The 24580-nt window shown below is 39.9% G+C and overlaps 1 protein-coding gene across 1 annotated transcript in view; it reads left to right on the top strand.

Annotated features, from left to right (window-relative positions):
* Positions 1-5963: 5963 nt before the first annotated feature.
* The window catches only part of GRAP2 (GRB2-related adaptor protein 2), a 61193-nt gene continuing 42576 nt past the window's right edge, over positions 5964-24580 (top strand). The window contains exon 1 of the mRNA XM_003783179.3: positions 5964-6204. The gene's annotated coding sequence lies outside the window, so the exon portion shown is untranslated. The remainder of the gene's footprint in view (positions 6205-24580) is intronic.

The raw sequence follows: 24580 nt of genomic DNA, 5'->3' as shown, positions 1-24580 counted from the left end.
TGTAAGTTGAACACAAATCTGCTGTGTCCAATTCTATGCTACTCCTGTGTCCAATTCTGCTACTCTAAGGACAAATTTTTGTTCCTTGATAATTGACCTCCATCAGCATTCTTTTTTTTCTCTTGAGACAGAGTCCCAAGCGGCCACCCTGGGTAGAGTATTGTGGTGTCATAGCTCACAGCAACCTCCAACTGGGGCTCAAGCAATCCTCTTGCCTCAGTTTTTCTGTTTTTAGTAGAGATGGAGTTTCACTTTTGCTCAGGCTGGTCTTGAACTTGTGAGCTCAAGCCTTGGCCTCCAGAGTGCTAGGATTACCAAGAGTGAGCCACCACACCCGGCCTCATCAGCATTCTCAGTCACAAGTTTCCTTGTGATGTTTTGAGGTCAGAGACTCTAATTTTTTTTAATCTGTTCATTTTCTCCTTTTCAAATGAATCTCTATATGTGTTTGAATAATAGATTGGAAGCAAAACAGAGGAACTGAAAGAAGAACTGAGTGTTATGATAGTTCTGGCAATAATTGAGGAAAGGCCCTAAGGAAAGCAGAAGTAATGGGGATGGCATGATACTCCACCCTTCTCCTTTTATACATATACTTTTGCATATAATATTAAAGTGTAAAAGTTATAGGACTTGACCCCAAATACATGCTGGGAGTAAGGGAGGAAGAAGAGTTTACAGTGACTCTCAAGTTTTCTTTCTTGGGTAACTGTGTAAATGGTTGTTGCTGTTCACCAAGATGAGGAATATGGTCTGAGGAGCAGGTTTGGCAGGAAAGATGGTGAATCTTGTCACAGACATTTTGAATGCGAGGAACCTGGGGGACAACCAGGTGAAGATGTCAAGACATTGAATAGAGAGAACTGCAATTAAAGAGGGTATTGGGTTGGGTTCACAACCTTGAGAGTAATCAGCATATAGAGGGTGACCGATGAGGCAGATGGAAATAGGAGATAGGGCAAAGACTCAGTCCAAATAAGCTGTGAGGGAGCTGGCTAGGTTCACCAAAAGTATAAAGTATTACCAACTTAGTGGAATTAATCCTGCTAATGTGACATTATGTAAGGGGTCTTTCTTATCTGCTTTCCTCCATTTGGGGGCACAATTTAGTTGCAATACTAGCATCTGCTAAATACAAATATTGTTCTATGATAATAACGTGAGGGTTTTTTTTTCTTTAAGTTTTTGAACTTAAGAGTTTTATAAAAGTGAACAAAGTTTGCTTCACCTGATTTTCATCTCCTCCTCATCCCCTTGGCTCATTTCTTCTCAATTCTGTGACCTCTGAGCTTCGGAGGAGTCTATTCACCAACCTCTTGTCTTCTCTCTATATATTCATTCCCAAAGTGATGTTACCCAGTCTTTAATTGGATAACATTTTGATTCCAACAACTCTCAAGGTTTTGTCTCAGCCCCTAATGTCTACTGGCCTCCAAACTCATATAACTAACTGCCTTGACCTCAACACTGGTATGTCTCATAGACACCTCAAATTCAGCATGCCCAAAACCAAACTCCTGGTCCTCCTGTCTTTCAAACCTGCTCTCTCATGGTTTCTCATGTCTGGGGAAATGGCACACATACCCTTGCTTGTAGTTTCTCAGTCTGTGAACCTTGGGACCATGTTTGACTCCCCCCTTTTTCTCTCGTACCTCACATCATACCCATCACCATACGTCTGAAATACAGGGTGGCTACCAGGTCTTATCAACTGATACTACAATTCAGTACCCAATATAATAACATTATGTTTCTAGACTTTATGATCACCCTATATGTTCAGAAACCAACCACTTTTCAACCACCTCCACCAACCTGCTCTAAGCCACTGCCATCTCTTACTGGACTGTGGCAGTTGCTTTCTAATTAGTCTCCCTGCTTCTCTTCTTGCTCCCTTATAATCTAATTTCAACAGAAGAGTTGCAGCTATCCTTGTAACTCTTAAAACCCAAGTCAGAGCATATCACTTCCCAGTTCAAAATCTTCTGTTGGCTCCCATTTCACTCAGAATAAAATCCAAAGGCCTTTCGGAGCAGAGAGAAAGAGAAGGAGGGAGGGGCTGGGGAGAAAGGAAGAGCAGAGAGAGGGAAGGAGGGAGGGCAGTGGGATCTCAGTGTGTGACACATCTTGTACCCTCAATGAATCCCCAACTATTAAAAAAAAAAAAATAAATCCAAAGGCCTTGCCATGGTGAGGAAGGCCTTATGTGTTTGGCTCCCTCTCTGACCTCCATCCCAACTCTTCTCTCCCTTCCTCACAGTATCAAGTGCACTCCCATCTCAAGGCTTTGCACCTGCTATCCCAATACCTTCAGAAGCTATTTCCCTGGATACCCACCAGGCTCGTTTGCTCACTTCATTCTGGACTTTGCACAAGTGTCCTTTCATTTCACAACATAAAATCACAACCCCTGTCTCAGCCACATTTTGTATGCCCCCTGAGACATTTTATTTTTCTCCATGACACTATAAGCGTTTCTCCCTTAATCAGAATGTAAGGTCCAAAAGAACAAAGACTATCTTTAGTTCACTGACACATTCCCAGTCCCTAGAACAGGCCTATCAGAGTAGGTGCTCAGATTTTATTTGTTGAATGAATGAAAAGAAAATGTCTGTATCACACTATAAAATCAGAAGTACATATCTTACCATAAAGTTCAAGTAACCATAATTATATATAAGAAGTTCAGATGTTAACAAATATCCTTCCATGGAATGGCTAGAAATTTTTAAACAAAATTTCTCCATTGTGGCAAGGTAAGATTTCACATTATCCCCGAATCCTTCTAATCTTGCTGCTGTTTTGCCGAGTATCCCGTCATGGTGAGGACTGCAGTGCTGGCATTCTCATATTAGGGTCTGTATTCTCAGGTTCTGCCTTTGCACTCATTCAATTACAGAGCTGTCAAGTAGCCTTGCTTCCCTCCCACTGTGCTCTGTAACAGTTTGTCAATCAGTTCTTACTACCAAAATAACTTCTTTGGGAGATTTTCCTCTTCTCCCTCTGCCTCTTGCTTGTAAAGGGAGGGGATTATATTCTCACCCGTGTGTAGTCCCCTGTGGGAAGGTAGCTTCGTCCTTCGGGTACAAGCTGAAAATACCATGGTACTTCCTATATACCATAATTTAACACTTCCCAGCCATGGAACTGTAAGAGTTTACTGTTTAAGCACTTTAAAACCACTGAGTTGGGAGCAATTGAAGAGAAAGAACCGTGGCCAGAGGATTTTAGTGTTTGAAAACTTGCCGATGGTGCTGTTCCATGTAATGATGGAATCCAAGAAGTTCCTTGCACTGAGAAGGCTGATGAATTCAAAGGCCAATGGGGAGATGCTATTGGTTTTCTGGTTTGGGATTTTGTTTGGTTGATTGGTTGGTTGATTGGTTTTGTTTTTTGAGACAGTCTCACTTCATTGTGCTGGGTGTCATAGCTCATAGCAGCCTCAATCTCTTGGGCTTAAGGGATCTTCTTGGTTCAGTCTCCCAAATACTTGGGACTACAGGCACCTGCCATAATGCCCAGCTTGTTTTTGCTATTTATAATAGAGACAAAGTCTTGCTTTTGTTTAGGCTAGTCTCCCAACTCCTAAGCTCAAGCAATCTGCCTGCCTCAGCCTTCCAGAGTGCTAGGATTATAGGTGTGAGTCACCATGCCCCACCGATATGCTATTGTTTTAAAATCAGTAACATATTGCTATTTTTTAATTTTTATGTCTATAACATGTGGAAATAATGAAGATCTTATTCAGCTATAACTTGGACTTAAGGCATTTTAACAAATTTGCGTTAATAAAAGCCCATTATTAAGGAGTCAAGAGGCTCGGTGCCTGTGGCTCAAGTGGCTAAGGCGCCAGTCACATATACCTAAGGTGGCGGGTTCGAATCCAGCCCAGGCCTGCCAAACAACAATGATGGCTGCAACCAAGAAATAGCCTGGGCGTTGTCACAGGCGCCTGTGGTCCCAGCTACTTGGGAGGCTGAGGCAGGAGACTCGCTTAAGCCCAGGAGTTGGAGGTTGCTGTGAGCTGTGATGCCACTGTATTCTACCCAGAGGGACAGCTTGAGGCTCTATCTCAAAAAAAAAAAAAAGGAGTCAAGAGAGGTAGCAAATTATTTTCTTTAACTCATCTATTATTTACTGAGCATCTTCTATCACCAAAGTACTCTACTGATTCAATGCCAGATTCTTTTCTATTTTAACAAAAATGTTGAGTAATTATAACCAAACAAAAGGTTTTAAAAAGGAAAGTAAGTTTTGAGCAAGATTTAGAAATAAAGGGGCAAAGAGATAGAAAAGGATGCCATTTCACATTTCAGAATAAGTTTAAATTTTTTTTTTCTTTTTGAGACAGTCTTGCTCTATCACCTGGGCTAGACTGCAGTGGTGTCATCCTAGCTCACTACAAACCCAGGCTCCTGGGCTCAAGCCATCTCCTGCCTCAGCCTCCCAAGTGGCTGAGATTACATGCACCTGCCACCATACCTCACAAAATTTTCTGGGGTTTGCAGAGACAGAGTCTTGCTCTTGAACTGCTGGGCTTAAGTGACCCTCCTGCCTCAGATTCCCAGAGTGTTAGGATTATTGGTGTGAGCCACCATGTCTGGCCTAAGCTTAAATTTTAGAAGCCTTAAATTAAGCCTTAAATGGCACCCTCCTTGGCTCAGTGCCTGTATGTACCTCAACCGGCTAAGGCACCAGCCATATACACCAGAGCTAGCAGGTTTGAATCCAGCCCAGGCCTGCCAAACAACAATGACAACTACAACCAAAAAATAGCCAGGGATTGTGGCAGGCACCTCTAATCCCAGGTACTTGGGAGGCTGAGGCAAGAGAATCGCTTAAGCCCAGGAGTTGGAGGTTGCTGTGAGCTGTGATGCCACAGCACTCTACTCAGGGTGACAACTTGAGGGTCTATCTCAAAAAAAAAAAAAAAAAAAAAACACCCTCCTTGGCATTCCAGGGATTAATGCTAGGAATGTCCCTGTGAGCTAGCATTTCCCTCTTCATCTTGAGGCCAGTCCCAAAACTCTGAATGATGCTACTTAGCAAGTAGCAACGTCTCTAAATTTCTGCAAAAGATGCAACGTTGGCAATCCTCTCTCTAACGAGACCAAAGAGAAAGGAAGAGGCTTTCACAGCTGGGGGAGGGGAAGGGTGAGTTATAAATCTGAACTAAGGAAGTCAAAGATGACAAAACTCAAGGTCAGGGAAAAATTTTAAAGGGTGTCCAACCCATAGCCCTCAGGCCACATGTGGATTATGGTGAGGACATTTTTGCTTATCTGTGGTGGTGGGTATCACAAGATTATGCATGGACCTTTTATTTTTTGCTCATCAGCTTTTGTTAGTGTTTGTGTATTTAATGTGTGACCCAAGACAACTCTTCTTCTTCCAATGTGGCACAGAGAAGCCAAAAGGTTAGACACTCCTTCAACTCGCTAAGGAGAAAATGAAGTCTCAAAAATCTAAGGAAATGGTCTCAGCTCCTGCTGGACTGTGGCGACCCTAGGATTAGAACTCCTCGCAGAGCTTCTCTTCTTTTTTGTTGTCGTTGTCAAAAGTAACATGATGGGCCAGGATAATATTACAGGCTGAGGGCACTAAGAGAACATTTTCCCTGGAATTTTAACATTGTGAGTGATTAATGATAGTCTTAAATACGTTCTTCCAAGAAGCCCTAAGATTTCTCTGGATACATGAATATATTAAAAGAAAATGAGGGTCTTCCATAGCATCAGCTTGCTGGTAGGCCATATCTAGGATTAGAAATTTTCTTATGTGAACATAAGTGTTTAGGGGGGATATTGTTAAAACTGAAACTGAACATAAAGAAGCAAAAGTGTTCCCTCGAACCTCCTGCATTTTAGTTCAACTCTGGCAGCAAAAAAACAAAACCACACAATCTAAGGCTCACGCCCAAGTCTCTGAAGCCCTCTGTGTGTGCTAGTTCCTGTGTGGTTTGCCTACAGACTGCTGGGCTGCCGGGGGTAGTCTGGAGGAAGGAGTGAGGTGGGGAGGAGGCACTGCTAATGGATCTGTAAGCACCCTCTCTCAGTGTGGTACTTGGAAGACGGCGCAAGGTGGATCTATACTCTGAAATACAGTACGTTTGATAGTTGAACTCATCTTCCTTCTTGCGAAAGAAGAGTCTGATAACTCAGTGCCAAAGCCAAGACATAAACTCAACCTCTTCGCTTCCAAAAGGTATGTCATTATACATCAGTCCACATGCTCTTAGAAACCTTGAACTGTTTTATAATTTGCGGAATGTTCTTTGTGAGTCAACTCTAATTCAAATGAATCTTATGGGCTTTCTAAATATTGCTTTTAATACTTCAGTCCCATCAGTTAAAGTCTGTAAATCTTTTGCTATGACAATGTTTGTGGTGATAGGATTCAAATTCTATGAAACAAACCTGTTCCTTACTCAGTCCATACACACAAAAAAAACTCCACTATTTGGGTTTATTGCCATCTCAGCAAAAGACTTTAGACCTTAGGGTCACAAAGGTAAAATTCCACTTCACCATAGCCAGCATTTAGTCCAAATTGGGTGGATATGCTGTTGCAGCACTGGAGGGCTGAGCAGCAATGAATGAGCCCCAGGGCTCCAGGGTCAGGATTTCTCTCTTTTGTTCAAATTTCTATTCCAGTAGTATTCTTGTTACCTTTACAAAAAATGCTAGTTTGGGTTACTTTACAATAAGAAAAAGAAAAACACCTTTTTGTTGAAATGTATTTTGAGAGGGTATTGTCTATCTTTGTGACTTTATTAATAGTTAAGCTATTTCCATCTCTATGGCTCTCTCTACTTTAGGCATCCGATCTGAAGATAACTCCTTTGTGCTCTTTGTCCCAGCTGCTCCTGAACAAGAGAATTGAATATACCACCAAAGATCTGATTTCACTAACTTAAAAATTATTGTATTTACATACCTGGAATCAGGTGTTGGTATATGTAACTTAATTGGCCCATAATTGAAAATATACATCCCTCGACAAATTAAGAGAAGGGAAGATGTATAGAATCTAAAACACCAATGGGAAAAATGTCACACACTCAGGTTATATTATCTGAGGGTGGGAATCTTCAGGTTGAAGAATCTTTTGTTCTGTGCAACTACATTTATCATAAACTGTTTAGTTCTTTAGTGGGTCCCTTTGTTTTTTTTTCTTTTGATTTCAGAAAGAACATTTTGTATAAGTTACTCTAACAACGCAGTATTGTATATAAAACTTCATATTTATAAAATAATTTTATAGTGACCCTATTTACATCCCCTATTAAATAACATTATGTAAATGCAGGCTGTCCCAATAGTTGCCTCTAAAGTCACCATACATAGGGAAAAGGGGAAAATTTAGCTAAATATGTCTTTATTTACAAAATAGTCATTACAAAATTTTTCAAAGAGGTAGTCAACACATAAAAATATATATATATATATATATTTTTTTTTTTTTTTGGCCAGGGCTGGGTTTGAACCTGCCACCTCCAGCATATGGGGCCGGCGCCCTACCCTTTTGAGCCACAGGCACCTCCCACATAAAGAATATTTTGTAAATTTTTGTGATGAAGACTTTGTAAGTAAAGGTACACTTAGTAGAGAACTACCTAAGTGCATTTGAATTTCAAGTTCTTTAAAAATCTGATTTGTACCCTTTTGGAGAACTTTTTTGGCTTTTTTCATAGATGAGAGACAACCCTATATTACTAAATAAAACTACCTTTCTAGATTGAACTTTGAATGTCTCTCATATAGTAAACTGAAATATTATTCCCTCTGAATTGTAATAGACTCTATCTTTTTTAAAATGACTTTACTGAAGCAGAGAGGAAGTGATCGATCTGCTCAAGATGAGGAAATATCTCTGTTGCTAATATAATATCCTTTTGAATATCTTCCACATCTTAGGCCCTGATGAAAATCCCTTTTCTTTTTTAATTTCAATTGTTCTATATCTACCTCACAGGGATATTGTGAGAATAAATGAGTTGACATAGATATGAAGTGCCTGAAAAAAGCACTATGAAAATGTCAGGTGTTCTCATTATTAATTATTTCTTTGAATCTGATCATTTTCTTCCCACCTCTTACACAAAATGTATCTCACTTACTGCCTAAAGCCATCTATTTTAGAACCATTGCCTTCAGGAAGAGTTAAAAAGGATCCTAGTTCCCACCTATTTATTGATTCCCGTAAGAATAACGCCTGCTGACCTTGGTGACTTGTAGGGTTCATGTCTAAACTTGAGGAGAAGTGCCTCTTTTCCTGGATCAAGAAAAGCCTTCAATTGTTCAGAAATGTATCATTAAGTATGATTTCATCAGGATTCTTAAATAACTAATAGTTGCTGCTGAGTTAATCCTAGGAACGGATTCTTAGTTTTTGCATCTACATTAAACAAACTCAAAACTTTTTCAAGAATCTTCATGACCTTAGTTGTTTGAATCAAAGGATAGAGTTGATTATCCTACAGCATTTCACCCATCAGAAGTATTTGCTTGATTCCTAAAGGAATAACGCATCCTTATGTGTCTCTGCCCATCCACCCTTTTGGCACTTGACAATTCTCAAAAAAGCATAGCCTTGTTTATCGATATACACATTTTACAAACATTTATTAAGCAATCACTATGTGCAGGCCCCTATCTGAGGCACTGAGCTCCCTTTAACAGTGTTCACATTAGGTTTCAATAAACCTGCGCCAAATAGGAATTCAGTAAATAACTTTTAAAGATAGTTTTTGTTTTAAATATGCACTTATTGACAAAAGTTTTAGAGAATTAAAAGAAACTATTACAAAGTTCATGCTGATAAAAGTCTCACATGCTTTCCAAAGAAGATATATTGAGACATGTATCTTATGAAGAAAGTGAAGACAATATCCAACAGAAAGTTGAAATATTAGAACTTACCACCTAGGCAACTATTTGCCGTAGTTGCTCCCTCTATATGTATTTTTTTCTGAATCACTTGTAAGTTGCAGATAAAATGACATTTCACCCTTATACAATTCAATATACCTCTAAGGATAAGGACATTCTCCTATATATAATCACAATGCCATTATTGTGCCTAAGAAGGTGAATAGTAATTCTTAAATACCATCTAATATCTAGTCCATATTTAATCCTCCTCATTTGTGTCCAAACATCTTCTAGACCATTAAAAAAAAAGACTCTAATTTTAAAAAATAAAAAATATTTTTTTTGCTGGATTTTATATCTCTTTATTCAACATTGGATTTTTTTTTAGAGATAGAGTCTCACTATGTCAGCCGGTTCCTAGGCTGGAGCTCAGTTTGTATGGTCATAGCTCACTGCAGCCTTGAACTCCTGAGCTCCTGCAATCAATCCTCTTGCCTCAGGCTCCCGAGTAGCTGGGACTATGGGAGAATACCACCATGACCCACTAATTTTTCTCTTTTTGTACTTTTTAGTAGAGATGGGGTATTGAATATTGCCCAGGCTGGTCGCAAACTCCTGGCCTCAAGTGATCCTCCTGCCTCTGCCACCTGAAGTGCTAAGATAACAGACATGAGCCAACGTCTGGCCAACATCAGATTTTTTTAATGATTGGGCCAGTTATCTTGCAGAATGTTCCATATTCCAGACTTGTTGCCTTTTGGTTAATTTGTTCCTCTACCCCCATATTTCCTATAAACTCCAAGTTAGGAATAAAGTCAGGATTAGGTTGACTGAACTTTTTTTTTTTTTGAGACAGAGTCGAACTATGTCATGCTAGGTAGAATGCTGTGGCATCACAGCTCACAGCAACTTCAAACTCTTGGGCTTAAGTGATTCTCTTGCCTCAGCCTCCCAAGTAGCTGGGACTATAGGCACCCACCACAATGCCTGGCTATTTTTCTGTTGTAGTTGTCATTGTTGCTTAGCTGGCCCAGGCTGGGTTCGAACCTGCCGCTTCCATGTATGCGGCTGGCTCCATAACCACTTGGCTACAGGTGCCGAGCCTGACTGAACATTTTTTACAAGGTGCCACTGGGTGTTCCATATTGTATCTTGAGACACAGAAGGCCAAGTTGTTCCAATACTTGTATGCCAAGTATCACCTTGACTCAAGGTAGTGATCTTGTTCTGCAATTAGCACATAGTCTGAAGGAGTGACACTTTGGCACTGTGGTAACATCCTATTTCTCAGTGAACATTCAATCATTGATTTTAGGTGACAATCCTTGCCTTAATCGATTACTCCATTGGGGAGTTCATACATATTTTAAAGACACTTTGAAGATAGATTAGACATGCACATTCTTCACTATCTGCAGCAGCAACGGCAGCTATAAATATTTATTGAGTGTGTAAGTTCATGTAATAATAGTATTAATAAAGATAGGTAACATTTACTGAATACTCGCTGTGGAGGCTGACAGTCTAGGTTTGGGCCCAGTCCTTTACTTACTAAACAAATGAGTTATTCAGTCTTTTCTGTGTATTTTAGTTTCTTTTCTTTCTTTCTTTTCTTTTTTTTTTTTTCGAGATAGAGTCTCACTGTCGTCTTTGGTAGAACGCTGTCACGTCACAGCTCACAGCAACCTCCAACTCCTGGGTTTACGCGATCCTCTTGCCTCAGCCTCCCAAGTAGCTGGGACTACAGGCGCCTGCCACAACTGGCTATTTTTTGTTGTTGTTGCAGTTGTCATTGTTGTTTAGCTGGCCTAGGTCAGGTTCCAAACCACCAGCCTTGGTGTATGTGGCTGGTGCCGTAACCAATGTGCTACAGGCACCAAGCCTGTGTTTCAATTTCTTAAGCTATAAAATGAAATAAATAGTACCTGTCTTATAGGATTGTTTTGAAGACTCAATAATTTACACATGTAAAATTCCTAAAACAGTGTTCTGTTGTTATTATTGCCAAGCATTGTCCCAGTACTTTGCAGGCGTTAACTCATTTATTTCTCCTAATGGTACAGTGAAGAAAGTGCTAATCTTATCCTTCTTTCACAAATGAGGAACCTGAGGTACAGAAACGTTAAATATCCTGCACAGCTCACTTAACCAGACTGTGGGAGAGCCAGGATTTAAACCCAGGTAGTCTGATTCCAGGGCACTCTCAGAATACAAATGGCACATACAAACACACACACCCCAGATCCAAAGTCACTGACAGTCTGGGAGCACGTTTTGAGTTTGACACATGTGAATTAGAATAGCATTCCACTAAGCATAGATAATACCCTTATTGTATTTATGTAGCTTAAGGCTCTGTCCAAGAAATTTTAACCATAAATTTCTTAGAACCAAACAAAGAGAACTATGCAGGAATAAGAAGGAAAAAAATCTTAAAAAGAACAAGAAGAAGTTATGAGACCTCTGAGCTTCAGGCAGGGGATGCTATTTTGATATAGTTAGGAAGGAAAATACCACTCTCCTTTCCCATATTCTTACGCTATATAAGATTTTACCACTAAAACACAAGGTTATGAGCCATTGTTGGATTTATAAAAGACCACAGTGGATTTCCTTATGGGACGACAACAGATGATTCATGTTAGCAGGTAACTTCCCTGGATGGTTAACTCTATAGGCTGATATTTCATAAGTCAGTCTGTGTCCTCTGAAACCTACAACTGAATTCAGAAAATGCCCTACAAACAACGTATTGGTCCTTGCCCCTTCATTAGCATTACAAAAGGGTTCCACTGCTGCGCCAAACCTTCTCCACTCCTTAAATTACCCTTACAGAAAGTTCTCAAGTGTAATTTTCTAAAGAGAACTAAAAATAAATGAGAAAAAATCTATTATTAATAATTTTTTTTGCATTTCTAACATAGTCATTGCTAAATTGGTTCTGCCTTTTTATGTTTTTTAATGAAAAGCAGCCTAATTGATCGATTGGTCATGAATAACACTTCATTTGTTTTTCTCCACACTCCCGGCCTTCCAGAACTACGGGCTGAATGCATTGGCTTACAAATGGCTTATGATTTGTGCCTTTTGTCTAATGCTTTATGGGAAAATATTAGAAACAAACTGCTGAGAATTCAGTAGGAATTCAGCAAATAATCAGTAGGTAGTTCTCTTGTTAAACACAAGTTTAAAGAAAAATCTTTCTAAATAACTAAGAAATATTAGAAGGGGAGGACAAAGTGGTAGGGGGGCTAGTTGATTTGTAATTTAAAATTTCTACCCATCATTTTATAGGTCATAGGTTTTAGTCCTTTATGAAGGACTAACAAAATGAAAAGTCTGATAGCTGAAAAGGTTCTCCTCTCCCAAATAGATTTTATTCTGAACGTATGGATTATTGAATCAGTTAGACTAGCAAGAGAATCTCAATCATAAATTAAATCTAAGAAAACTGTCACATCTCAATGCCTTATATCAGCCTTCTAAACTGGCCAGGCAAGGTGGCTCATACCTGTAATTCTTGTACTCTGGGAGACCAAGATGGATGGATCGCCTGAGTTCAGGAGTTTGAGACCAGCCTAAGCAAGAGCAAGACCCCCCCCCCCACTAAAAATAGAAAAACTAGCTGAGTGTAGTTGCAGACACCTATACTCCCAGCTACTTGGGAGGTTGAGGCAAGAGGATCTCTTGAGCCCAAGAGTTTGTGGTTGCTAAGATATGACACCATGGCACACAGTGTACCCAGGGCAACAGAGTGAGACTATGTGTCAAAAAAAAAAAAAATCCCTCTAAGTTGATCATAAATATGCTGATATCCACAGCACACAGGGTCTTCCTGCCAGTGTTAGAGTGGGGGGAAGGGGAGCATCAAGATGAGGAAGCTATGAAAACTGTCCCCAGGGTGCAAAGAAACTAACCATGCCTAGCACTCAAGCTCGCACAACTTCACCCAGAATTTCCTGCAGTCCCTGGATTCTCTGGTGTCCATGATATTTTCTCAAAAGGAAAAACTTCCTTTATCTAGATTTATTTTGCAGTAATCCTGGTAGAGCTTTAAGAATTTTCATTATCTTGTTTGATCTGCCTGTGATCTTTGAGGTAGATAGACCACACATTTTACCTCTCGTTTTGCAAAGTGGAGAATGCAAAGCTTGACGCATTCAGGTGGTTTGCTTAAGGTAATTTTGCTGGTGTCTGCCAAGGCTTAGCACCAAGGCCAAGTTCCTTCTACTACACTGGGGCAGGCATAGCATTCTGGAGATCCAGGAACCCTTGATAGAGCTTCTGGAAGGCTGAATTCTGGCTCTACCAGAACCTACCTACATCACTTCAAATAGGTCACCTAACTTTTCTGGGCCTCAGTTTCCTCCTCCATCAAGTGAAGGATTAGACCACACATTCACTGAAGCCCTTTGGTTTTCTTTTGAAAACTACCTAATCACCCTAGGTCTGAGAACAGAGAGAAATGACCTTCTACCACAGATGGCAAGACCCTTCCCCCTTCCCCACAGGTCATAGGAGCTGGCATCCAATTCTTGATGAATTCTTTTGCAATGTCTAAATCCTGTCAGAAACTACAAATGCCAATAGCGTGTTCCTGCACTGTTCATTTGTCAATCTGCTGGCTGCTTGCTTGGCTGCAGGGCTGACTATATCACGGTGATCACATTCTCCCTGCACTCTGTACAAGGCAGATGAACCATGCGGTTGTATCATCATTTTTGGGTAGTTGAGGGGATAATATAGAAATAAATAAATAATGCTGAGGGACTTATTTTAGGCTGATAGACCCCATCCTTCTAAAGAAGTTATTCCTCTTGAAGGGCACAAAACCTTCCAGCTGATTTATCATCATTAACATTGTAGTCCTTAATGTCCCAGAAATGTTGTTGGAAGTTACTCATGAGAGGGCCTGCAGCTCTGAACACGGACACTCTGAGACTCAGAATGAACACCCTCCTTATGCCTTTGGCCTAATCTAAGCTAAGTGCCATTAGCAAGGACAGCCTGGCCACCTCAGTAACCAAAGGGGACCAACTTTATTTGTGATTAACAGCTGATGATAGGAAATCAGGCCTCTGTTTCTGTCTTTTTACTCTTCAAATTTTCTAACTGTAGTTTAAGCTGACAAGCAGAGTTATGTCAGCTTCTTACAGAGAAGCCTAAGAAGTCACTCACAAATGACTCAGCATGCCCCATCCACCCCTCTGGCCTTTAGTGAAATGATATCACTTCTTAAGGCATTGTACAGGAGACTTAAGAAGATTCCTGTGGCCAGGTGCAGTGGCTCATGCCTGTAATCCTAGCACACTGGGAGCCCAAGGTTGGGTAGATTGCTTGAGCTCGGGAGTTGGAGAACAGCCTGAGCAAGAGTGAGACCCCATCTCTACTAAAAATAAAAAACCCACTGGGTGTGGTGGCGAGTACCTATACTCTTAGCTACTTGAGAGGCTGAGGCAAGAGGATTGCCTGACCCCAAGAGTTTGAGGTTGCTGTCAGCTATGATTCCACAGCACTCTATCCAGGGTGACAAAAAAAAAAAAAAAGATTCATACGTTGCTATACCAAAACATTTTTATATCTTTGATATTATATAAATAAACAATATCTCACTTGTGCAATATATAACAATGTTTTCTATTTAGACAAATTCATTTTATGGAATTTTGATTTCCAAAATCAGTATTTTTAAATAAAATAATTCATTTTAGAAACTAGGTACTATAAGATGTTGTGACTTGACACTAGTCACCCTCATAAATACCCGAGGAAACAAAGAAGAGGAAAGTGTGAAGTGAAGGAATTCTCAAAGAAATTCACAACACCTGGAACAAAAAAAACGGAGCTTCTAGATCTAGACAGTAGATTTTGCCTTTCTCCAGCATAGGCATACAGCTTCCATTTTTAAATGCAAGATGTAAGGAAGTAAGATTTACTATACTAACTTTGTCAGCTCATATTATTTCATAAAGTGAAGGGTCAATTAGGTGTTATTATCATCAAGAGAGCATGCTGCAATGCTTTGTCATATAGATGCTATAAAAATCACCTGTCTGATTACTTTAATTCATCTTTTGGCTATCATCGCAGAAATTCCCTTGATCCCTGGCTCAAGTGTACCCAGATGTGCTGAGAACATTTAGGGTAATAAAAACAAAAAGACATAATAGGGTCGTTTTCCCTAAGGAACTAACAGTGTATTAGGGAAATTGGGACAAACAAATGAACAGAAAAGAAATGCTACCACAAGGCAAAACTCATGATAAGGAGATAGATAACAGGTGACCAGCACAAGGTGAGGATTTTAGAGAGGGCTTCTTACAAGAGGCCCACTGGTAGGCAGAGCAGATGGTTTAGCAAGGGACCATAAATGCATTCACAAAGTATTTCACTTCAAGGAAAAAAAGGGGAAACAGGGTCTTCTTTGCTAAAGATCTGTTTATTTTTGCAACAAAAAAGAGTTAGAAGGCACTTGCCAAGTTTTTTCCTTGGGGAATTCAAAAATTAAACTTCTATCACTAGAAACTACTTTAAGCTCTTTTTCCAGATGGCCCGCTCTTCCCCCACTTCTGAGGTATCCCTCAAAGTCTTCTTTTCAAGCTTAAATATCCTGTGTTCTCTTAACCACTCCTTCTATGATGTAGTTCTTCATGCTGACATCGTTTTGAGCACTCACCTCTGGATGGACTCCACTTATAACCTCTCCTAACTGATGGTGCCCCAAATGGAGCACTGCTCTCCAGTGGTCTAACGATGCAGAACACCATGGGGGTGGTTGCCCACCTTTGTCTAACTCCTGTACTTTGATTAATAGGGCCCACAGTTACATGTGCCTTTCTGGCATTCATGTCACACCGCTGACTCATACTGAAATTGTAGTCAACTAAAACCTATGAGTTCCCATGCACTACTATTAAGCCAGATCTTCTTTATTCTGTAATTACACTGTTGACTTAAAAAAAAATCCTCTGGCACAGAGATGTTAAAATGTAGAAACATTTATCCCTATTACAACTGATCACATTGATAGCAACCTGTCAAAATATTTCTGGGCTAGCTGGTATAGCTAATCTCGTGCTGGATATCTGACTTCGAAAGGCCCATAACTTTATTCTCTCTTTCCTACCCCTAAATCATCTGCAACTCTGCAAAAAATCTGCATCTTTAGGCAAACTAATAGTCCTCGAATTTCCTAACTGTAAAATAGGAGCAAATTGGCCATTTCCTTCCCAAGGATATGCAGCTATGAGTTGGGTGTCTGCAAAACCCTAGGTAAACATTACTCAGAGGCAGTATTAGAAAGGAGAAAAATTTATTTCAGGCTTTCAGCAGCTTTCATATTTGATTATCCTTATCACTACAAGTTACAGTTCATGGCATTCGTTTCTGCAACTGTTTTAAAGATATAATTGGGTGATCTGATTTTTGGTTGTAATAACAACATGTGATGTCAGTATAGTTTTGCACATAATTATTTGTAATTTGACTAAGTGCCATAAAGTATATCAATTTCATCACAAGACTCGTTTAAATTCACACTCTTCTCTCTCTCCCCTCCCCCATCCCCTTCCTCAACTCTACTCTCTTCCGTTAGTAACACAGGACTACAAAGACCTTGAAGTTAAAGTTTCTGTTAGACTTTAGGAAACCTCTAAAAGTCTTATCAAACTAGCTTAGCAGTTCGTAGATTTTCTCTGGCCAAAGCAGAGAGTGCTTAGGAAACTTGCACACTATTCATAATGTCAAGCTAATAGAAATGTCCTATTTCAAAACATGAGCGGTTTTGTTCATTTTAGAAAGTTGCACAGAACATCCACATTTTTCTAGTCTATCATTCTAATGCAAAATTTAATGTTACTCTTGTGACCTTGTCATCGTTAACATGCCAGAAGCCCCTCCCAGACCTCTTATTGGTGATTTTGATCTAGGGCCTCATTACTTGTAGCAGAATGTGATCCCAGGACCAATAAAATTAGCACCTGGAAGCCTGTTAGAAAAGAAGATCTCAGGCCCTACCTCAAACCTACTAAATCAGAACCTGAACTTGAAATATATTCCCCTGGTGATTCTTATGCACAATAAAATCTGAGAAGAACTGATCTAGGGTTGAGGGATTTCACCTCATTTTACCCATCATCTACCTTATGTCATAATACAAAACTTCCATTTGGTGTTTATTAAGAGTTTAGAGTTGTTAGTTTAAAATTTTACCAGATTTAAATATCCTATATACATTCAGCTATGTCTCAATGTGTATAACAACTGGCTTTAAAGTACTCTTGCCTTTCTGGATTCTTGTAGAGCAGGGAGTCTCTCCATTATACCAGCCCACTCCCACCAAAGACACTTGTCCATGCCAGGAGATATTTTTGATTGTCATAGTTGGTGGGAGTGGGAAGTAAAAATTGGTGAATAGATAAGAGTCCTACAATGCATAACCCTGTAGGAGAGGTAGATGGTTTGTAGAGAAAGGCTCACATCTGCAACCATAAATAGTAGGCGGGTGTAGGAAGATGGAGCTGTGTAGCATGCCTTGATACGGCTAGGCAAAGAACAGACAGACTGGCGGTGGCCTGAGTAATGGTGGGAGTGGGAGCTGAGGGCAGGAGACATCCAGTACAGAAAGTGACTAGTTCTCTGTGCACAAAGGCAGTCAGCTGTAGATGACAGAGCTAGGGTTCAGGGACTGCATACCAAGTATGAGCTGCAGGAGAGCTAGAGGAGGTACAAGCTGGAGAGAGAGAGAAGCAGAGAGAAAGAAAGAAGGCTTCGGTCTTAGAGTGGATACTGGGTATGATCTCAAAATCACATTAGTTGTGGAAAGCCAGAAAACATTCAAGTATTAGCCTGGGTGTACAAGGGCAGATTGCAGGTAAATCCAGTAAGATGTGGATTTAGGAATAAGGCAGAATCCTGCTTGCTAGAACTGGGACGCTTCAGAGCCAGACTAGCAGCAGGGGTGACCTGATGCAGATTCAGCTGAGTGTTCAGCTACAGTGAGCTTCTTAAATCCCTCCCAACCAAGAAAAGGCTCGGCACTGAGTCTACAGCACCGCTGCCATGCAGGAAGGGGTCAGGTGCTGCCAACTGTAGAGAAAGGTGGCAAAGAAGCCAGCCCAGTCCCCACACTGGCCACTGAAAAATCACAGCAGGAGGAATGGAATAGAACTTGAGGGGCCTTTGTGTCATTTCCCTATTACAGGGCACCTAAATCATTTCAGAAAGATGATCTACTCTTCAACTTTAACATTTCCAGAGAAAGATTTCTTAGGGACCTGCCAATGCCTTATAATACATCTAAGTCAAGACTTCTCCCCCATTTCTAAACCTAAATACCCTTACTGGGATATAAGTTGACTTTCTTTCATCCTACCTCGAATACATGTGATTTCTAACATTTAATAACGATAAATAACACAAACCTCCCTTCACAACTGCCAAACTCAGCCTTCCATTTTCTAACCTAAAGAATCTCAATTCCATTAGCTGGTTGCCCTCAAAGTCTCTCTCCGCCCTTTTAATCCCCTTGGTATCCTCTGGACCGGTTCCAACTCTTGCCTGCTTGTAACAGTTACCACTAAAATGTATTTATTAAGTTTATACAGTGTGCCAACTGCCCTTTTGACCATGAAAAATAAAGAAGGGAAAATATAAAAGGCTATGCACAGTTCTGCTAGTTATTTATTAGTCTCTCTCTTCTCTCTCCAAGGAGTTGTCTATCCTTGCTGCGTTTATTTGGTTTAGCAGTAGTCCTTAGGCTAAATTCCACCAAAACATTTTGGTTGTCCTGGAAATACTTTCACTATGATCCTTGCCTAAGGACAATAGAGTACACTATCATATAAAATAGCTCTAATGTGAATTTAGCTGTCAATAAAACTAGAATAAATGTATTTGTTCAGTTCCAGAGAAGGCATTATACTGTCCTATGGATTTTGTTTCAAACAAACTACAAAACAAAGTTCTTTTGCATGGAAAGGGATTTATTCAACTAAATTCGCTCACTTTGCTGCCATTGGATTAATTTCCTTGTACATCATGTCTCTAAGTAGTTCTAAACTGATTTACAGGAGGCCAAATAGATAGGTTAATGCATCCAACATCAGCAAGATTTATTCCAACTAGATTGCAACAATAATGGTGTCTTGGTTGTTTTTGCTTCTGTAAAATAGTTCACTTATGTCTGTGCTCTGAAAAACAATTTGTTTTTGGTTTTTGGGTTTGTTTTTTTTTTTTTTTTGAGACATTCTCTGTTGCCCAGGTAGAGTGTCAAGCATCAGCCTAGCTCACACCAACCTCAAACTCCTGAGCTTAAGCAATCCTCTTGCCTCAGCCTCCTGAGTAGCTGGGACTACAGACACCCGCCACAGTACCTGGCTAGTTTTCTAGTTTTTCTACTTTTAGTAGAGATGGGGTCTCACTCTTGCTTAGGCTGGTCTTGAACTCCTGAGCTCAACCAATCTACCTGCCTCAGCCTCCCAGAGTGCTAGGATTAGAGATATAAGCCACCGTGCCTGGCCTGAAAAACAGCTTATTAAGGCTATAAGAGACAGAGTGTTGTGCAATGAGAAACATGTCAGACATGTCAAATGATTTGAACCCTTTCTAGATTTTCAACCAGTCTTTTGCTCCTCAATGTTATATATATACTCATTTTATTCCATGCCCATATTCTGGAAGCTACCATTTTATATTTTTGAGTTGTGTTTCACAGGGCTCTGCTCAAGAGAGACACCCAGCCCCACTTGTGGTTGAGCAGGCATTGACTCCACACCTGCTGTGTGCAGCACTGAGGACCACCGTCCTCCTCACTCCACCATCTGCTTTCTGCAACACACTTGTCCTTTCTTCTACAGCACTGTTTCTAAAGCTGCAGTTTGTCTCCTCCCAGGACTGTTACTCTCTACACTGGGGCCCTCTCCTTTCATTTATCCAGAATTGCTGGCTTTATTCTGGCTTGTGCTTCTAACACAATAAGCCTGCTAGTGGAAACTTTTCTGATTTCTATAGCTAGTAGTTTCTATAACTAGAAGTTACTTTCAAAGGAAATAGCTTGTGGAGATGAGCCCAGGGTGGCACAGGGCTGTTACATGGATCAAATGTAACAGTGTGTAGAAAAAAGCAATTTGTAAACTGTAACATGTGCTGCAAAAGTAAATTATTATTGTATTATTTGACTTTAGGGTTTAAAAAGCAGCTGGGTGAAATGTAAAAATTCATTAAAGTGTGGTAGCATAGTTAGAAAAGAAAATTGGGAAATTTGGGGATGTTGACACCTCCATCAGCAATTTAGAGGCCTCTCAACATTTTTTATAGCCAAAGCCTGCCCAGTGAGTTGAGAACATGCACTCTGTTTCAAGGACTGTGTGCTCACCATTCTGAATCAAAAGCCCTTACTCCAGCTTTAGCTCCCTGATCCCTCATATTGCCACCACCTTCCAAAATCCCAACCAACCTTTGAGGACTAGCCCTCAACCCATCCTCTCTTCCCCAAACAAAATGAACCTCCTGTCAGCAGCACTTACAGCGGTCTGATATTAGAACTATTACATGGATACTGATCTGCCCAGATGGCCTATGACCTGGGCAGTAGCCTGTGAGCTACAGGGCAAGGGCAGTCCTAGCAATGGGTGTGGCCCCCTGCCCTGATAGTGCTCCATCACCACCAAGAACAGAAATTAAGATAAGGAAGAGCTCAAATTAGAGTGGCCCCAGCATCAAGAAAATTCCACAGCCTACGAAAAGGCTTTATCCCGAGAGGGTGGTCTCACATTTGGAAAAGTCTTACTTGAGCAACTATAGGACCTCTAATTAATAGGGTTAATTACATTGACTCGTTAAAACCCTATGAGTGATAAGTTTGCTATTATTATTCTCCGTACTTCTCTATACATTTGAAATGTTTTGTTTTAAAATAGACATAAAAAAGACCTCATCATATTAAAAGTTAGTGAGTCGAGTAAGTTTCACTCACTGTGACTTGATTTTCTGCCTTAAAATTGTCCTAAAGTTTGAATTATGAAAATCATTCTTCACTTCCTAGCTTAGTTGTATTTTTCCAACCAAGTATGATCCCCCATGAAATCGTGAGTTCTTAGACTGTTTCACACAATGCCAGGTTGCATTGCACCCTTATTGAGAGGAACTCCTCGTGCAGAGCGTGGGGCTCCTTAGAGGAGAAAAAGTACCACTTTTAGCACATTAAAAAAAAAAATCCTTGAGCTTTTTTCTTTTAATACTTTACCTTCAGCAGAGCAGAAATGATTTATTTGGGGGTTTTGGCAGATGATATTTTTAGGAATCATCTTTAAGACTATTAACTACATAACTATTGCCAAGTACATAATAGGGGCTCAGTGAATATTTTTAAAACAAATTAAATACCATGCACTTCTAAACCAAAGATACCTCAGGCATTTAAAAGAGTAAGTAATGGGTAGAGTTTCCAATGCCTTCTCTTTGGTGTTCATTAAAAATCATTTTAAAAAATGGGAAGTTGGGGGGAAATCAGACATTGATGTGGAAACTTCATTAATGACAGTGGATTGTCATTTTGTTAATGGGAGTTTGATATACAGTCATTTGAGGGATTAATTGTTATTATGGATCAAAGCTGGATTGTTGTTGGAATAGAATATTGGCCCAGAGCCCTGCCCCAATGCTAAGCTCTCTAGCATGATCTCTGTTCCTTCATCAGCTGCCAACAGCCCCCCTCTCTACACCTTGGTGCCATGCAGCCCTGGCTCAGACCCTTAGCCTAAAATCCAAGCCGATTCGCCTAACAACACTCCTTCTCTGTTCACCTGCCACAAGCTTCTTGTTCACAGACACTACACCCTGAAATCAGGAGCTTGTAGTAAGTTAAAAAGGGAAATATAGAATTACCTAGCTCTATCAGTATTTTAAGTATACTTATAGACTTAAATGAGGGCTCTTGTACAAAACCACTTGAACTCTTTCTTAAGATATGCTAATTTTTTTCTCTCTTTGATTGAACTGTTGACCTTCTGGATATATGACTAGTTATTACCTTAAGTATGTTGGAACTATTCTTGCCCTAACCATTCTAAAATGTAATTAGCAGTGAGACATTATTGTAGGAGCAGATCACCTGGGGCTGAGATCTCATTAGACGGTAAAAATTAAGCAGAAATATGCCTGCTCCGTGCTCAAAAGATGTCTACGAAAAAGTCATGGCATTGGGGTGGGGGATTAAAATTGGTATTCTCATGAGTCCGCTCTTGCCTACTTGTTTGATTTGTATAAGGATCCAAGCATAAAGGAGATTGTGGTTCTTGTGTTTGAAAAATGAAAGCAACTCTGTTTTCTTAGAACTCTGCCAGTACAACGTGGTTGCTGTCACCGCTCTGGGTCAACAAAAGCCAAAGTAATACATTTTACAGCTCTAGTCTTTTCCCCCTTCAAGAAATGCGTATCATTTTTAGGCCTTATCCATTGTGTCCATACAACAACAGATGTGCCAGAGTGACTATTCTCCAGGAGGTAGTTAACAAATATGGGAAAACTGAGACCCCCCAAAGAGGTGCTGTAACTAATGGGTTTTTCACGCTCCTCCTGGAACATGCTCCATCTCTCCCACTGTCTAAGCAGCTCTTTATTTTCTGAATTGAAAACCATTTCATGCCTCTTGCTCCATTATTTCAGTCTTCGCTCCTAAGTTTGGCACCAATCCCAACTGTTATGAAATCTCATATGAATAATAACGACATTCTCCATTCCCGCAATCCCTAAAGGTTATCATTGCTAGTTCATTTCAGGGCACTTTGGATGCCCCTATCCCGCTCCGAACGATTAGAACCATTGGGGAAAAAACTTGCCTGACTCTGCTGTTCACCTCATTTATAAATCTATAACGTGTCTCAACATGCAGAGTTGTGTTGTGTCGTATGAAAAATAATTTCTCATTATAATAACATTTTCCCTTAATTGCAAAAATATTTCTGACCTAAATTTATTCTTGTCATCACTGTGTGAGCAAGCAGAGTCTTGTTTGCCTCTACAATATATTAATAATGTATTAATTAGCTTCCCAGTGCTGCCCAAACGAGTCACAGAAAGGATTTATCTAAATCTTGAAAACTGAAATGAAGCCTACGCTTGGTAATTATGTTTTAAGGGCAGTCTCAGCATTAGTTAGTGTGGCAAAATTTAGACCTAACTTTAGAGAGGAGATAACAGAAAACCCCATTCAATTAACAAAACACTTATTTAGCACCTACTGTGCGCAAATTCTGAGAGGCAAAGGAGTCTATTACAAATAAAACCGGCCAATTTGGTTTCATAGCCCTAATTATCCAGATAATAAAAGGCAAAGTAATATAAGTGTTTTGATTTAGTATCAATTTGATGAAATACACTGTGTTGCGCCATATGAAATTAACAATGTCTGACCTTTATTTTTAATCCAAAAAGTGGCAAATTTTAAGTGATCCAGCCTAATACTAAGGTACTGTTGTTATATTGTTCCAGTAATGTTATACTTTTTGTTTTCTTTCTATTTGTTAAATGAAATGGTTTATTTCGAGTTGAACCTGTCATTATTAGACAACAAATAGAAGGTAAATACAGGTCAGGGATTTGACTCTTCTTATTTATATTTATTTATTTTGATAGACTCACAACTATCTGTTGTAGTTCAAAGGTTTCTGAGGTATAAGACCCTGCTCTTGATTCAATTTAGAGTCACTGTCCCTGCTACCTGTGCCTCAGGTGTGACATTCTCCAACCCAATTCTTCATGCCATTTCCTCTGTAATCTTCATACAATATCATCATCTATACTCCCATCTGTTTATTTCACAGAGATGTTTGGTTGCGGAACAAACATATTTTTGAGATATTGCTTCTTTTTGAAATATTGCTCAATAGAAATTAAGTCTGACACCTAGTTTTGCCACTCTGTCCCTGAGTTAGAGGTTACTGAGCAGCCAGAACTGGCAGCCTAATGTGTATTCCACTAAATTCATTCATCTGTCTCCTTCAGTATTTAACAGATATTTATCTAGCATCTATTTTGATCAAGGATTGGAGTAGGTCTTCTGACAAATATCAAGTTATATAAACAAAAATATATGCATTGATATAAATCTGAGTTTAATGCTGGCTATATACTGTTCTAGGCACTTGACATGTATTCATCTGTTTACTCCTATCCAAGGGGATGGGCACCATTGTTATTTCCACTTTAAAGATGAAGAAACTGAGGCCAGAGAAGTTAAATGAACTCTAAGAACCCAAACCCTTAATCAAGGCATCAGTAATTTATCCAGTTATTGTGAGGAACTCAATGTTAAAAAAAGCAAGTGCTTTCCCTAGACCATGAACTCAAAGGGTGACAAATTAGCAATGCCTCCTCTTGCCCTGAGACAGTAAAATATCAAGCCAGAGTAACTTCTGTATAATGTCAGAAAACATGGCATTTTCTCCTGAGAGGGTCTATCTGCCATCACACCTCTAGCACACAGGGGACACACACACTGCCCAGCATATTCCTGCAGAGTCACTCTTATCTTAACCCCAATCTTATCACAACCCTGCCAAAGGCCAGGCACTATCAAGAAAATGTTCACTCATCTTCCCGTTATGCCCAATGTGTGAACACTGATAACACATCTCAATTCGAAGAAAATCAACAGAAGTCATCTCAGTCAACCTGAAAAGTCTGATGACTCATTCCCACCCTTCTCA

Source organism: Otolemur garnettii, unplaced genomic scaffold (genome assembly GCF_000181295.1).
Source record: "Otolemur garnettii isolate 467f Iridium unplaced genomic scaffold, OtoGar3 scaffold00007, whole genome shotgun sequence".
In the NCBI taxonomy this organism is placed as follows: domain Eukaryota; kingdom Metazoa; phylum Chordata; class Mammalia; order Primates; family Galagidae; genus Otolemur; species Otolemur garnettii.
This window is presented reverse-complemented; position numbering and strand designations above follow the sequence as displayed.